The following is a 2,679-nucleotide window of genomic DNA, read 5'->3' as shown; positions in this document are numbered from 1 at the left end:
TAAGAAACAGCAGGATACACAAAAAGTTAGCTAAGAGCATCCCACTTGGCAATCAACCTAGAAAAGAGAGCAGCTCCCAAGGATAGTGAGAAATAATAACCAGAATTAGGCCACGCATTCTGAGGAGAAATGCAAAAAGGGAAAGCATGCTCCAAAGCAAATTCATCAACCTGTGCATTCCCGAGCTGCTGCAATCAAGTGTGTTATGCGGATTATTAATAGCCAAGATCACTTTGCTTTACAATAAGATGAAACATCTTACTTGTTGCACCAAGGCAACGTGTGTCTCTGGCAATATAATTGGCAAAGATAATAGACCTCATGCCGGTCTTACCAGATCCACTTTTACCCATTAACAGCACCTAAAGACAAAGGAAAAACGTTAGTAATCTAGAGCAAATCTAGTGTAAAGGGATCCATTTGTTTTCTGTAGCTGGCATTTCACTGAAGTGTAAGTACCAATGAGCAGTATGGACACCTGTAATTAGTTCAACTCTTCCCTAAATAACATTCCAAATGCCAAGCACTTACCTGCTACCAGGTGCACATCATTTTAGCAATACAATGGCAGTGAGATTGTTATTCTGCGTAATATTTTTTAAAGATTTATTTCTATTATTCTAATTTTGCATATGTGTGTGGGAGGTATGTGCACATGAATGAATGCAAGTACCTGCAGATATCAGAGATGTGAGGTCCCCTAGGAGCTGCAATGACAGGCAGTTTTAAGGCCACCTGATGGAGTTTCTGGGAATCCAACTCAGGTAGATCCTCAGGAAGAGCAGTATATGCTCTTAACCACTGAGCCATCTCTGCAGTTCCTTGTTATTATACATAATATTTATTTAGAACAATGTTAGAAAAATGCCATCTTGCTGGAGAGATGTTTTAGCAGTTAAGAGCACTGAGTGCTCTTCCACAGGACCCAGGTTCAACTCCCAGGACCTACAAGGCAGCTGACAACTGTTACTCCAGTTCCAGGGGATCTGATACCCTCCCACAGACAACAGAAAAATAAATAATGCACATAAAAATAATTCTTGAAAAATACAAATAATTAATATAAATTTTTAAAAAAGAAAACTATCATGTCAATAGGAAACTAACCCTATTCTCCGATAATTCCAGGTTGTACATACATTGACCCAACTAGCAGCTTTCAGAGTAACTGAAAAGCTCTTCCTACTTCTCTGTTCAAGGTCAGTTCTTTTCACTCCAGCCCATGACCTCATCCCTTTCACATCTTTCTTTCATCAGTTTTTTGTCTTTTCTTTTTAACTCTTCTATGTCCTACAAAATTGGGCACTTAAAATTACACACAAGGTCATTCTTGGTTTAGCTTATCTACTTCTGTCTTCACCTCCTGATTCTCCTAGCCCGCAACTGTTAGTATCCAGTCACATTTAACTGAATGGCATACAGTCTCATTGTTTCCAGCCCTCTAGGGAGTCCTGACTATGTCTGTATTCACTCTGTATTCTCTACCATCCTTTTGTCTTCTTTCAACTAAGTCTTCTTTCAACACTTGCTTTAACAATCATCTCAGGAATTTTCTCTGGAGCTGGGGATGTGCCTCAGTACTAGGGTATTTACCTCCTACAAGTGAAACCCTGGGTTCAATCCCCAGTATCCTCCCCATAGTTTCTCTGACCCAAATGCCTTAGGCCAGTGGTTCTCAACCTGTGGGGTGTGACCTCCACAAGGTGGTTGAATGACTCCTTCACAGAGGTTGCCTAAGACCATTGGAAAACACAGTTATTTACATAATTATTCACAACAATAGCAAAATTAGTTTTGAAGTAGCAACAAAAATAATTTTAGGGTTGGGGGTTACCACAACATGAGGAACTGTATCAAAGGGTCAAGGCATTAGGAAGGCTGAGAACCACAGCCTTAGGCTGACATAGGTATCTTGCCTGCCATCTCGTGGTCTTACTATATCATTGCAGATCATAAAGCTCTGCAGTCCCTTGTTTTGGAAACTCTTCTCAGGACTTCAAACTGTTGAAGGACAGAGGGAGTCTCTTGGTATCCTTTGTGCCCCTTTTATCTCCAGTGCCTAATATGTAACAAAAGCTTGAAGTATTTTCATCAAAAATTAAAGGAAACTAAAATGCAATGACAACTGTCTGAAAGCAAGATCTTACAAGACTTCTTTCTTGTGATAGGATTTAACACAAGAAAGAGACCTGCGAATAATGCCACATATTCTTGCACTAAATGACTTTCAAATAGACAAGATCTCCTGAGTAAACTGGGGTGGGGTTGGATAGAGGGGAACTGTAGGGAGATGAGAACATCAGGGACCAGGATGGTCGAGTTGGGGGAGGGGTGGAGAGGGAGAGCAATGAAAGCAATATCTTGATAGAGGGAGCAATTATGGGGTTAGAGAGAACCCTGGGGCTAGGGAAACTGCCAGGAAACCACAAGGATGATCCCAGTTAAGACTCCTAGCAATAGTGGAGAGGCTACCTAAACTGGCCTTTCCCTGTAATCAGATTGAGGACTACTCTAATTGTCATCATAGAAACCATCCAGTAACTGATGGAAGAAGATACAGAGATCCACAGCCAAGCACTCGGCTGAGTTCCTTCAGTCCCAAGAGAGGGAGGAAGGATTATACGATCAAGAGGCGTTCAAGATCATGATGGGGAAACTCACAGACACAGCTGAACCAAG

This window comes from Alexandromys fortis, unplaced genomic scaffold, assembly GCF_014885135.2.
Source record: "Alexandromys fortis isolate MF-2015 unplaced genomic scaffold, M_Fortis_MF-2015_v1.1 scaffold_403, whole genome shotgun sequence".
Taxonomy (NCBI): Eukaryota; Metazoa; Chordata; class Mammalia; order Rodentia; family Cricetidae; genus Alexandromys; species Alexandromys fortis.
This window is presented reverse-complemented; position numbering follows the sequence as displayed.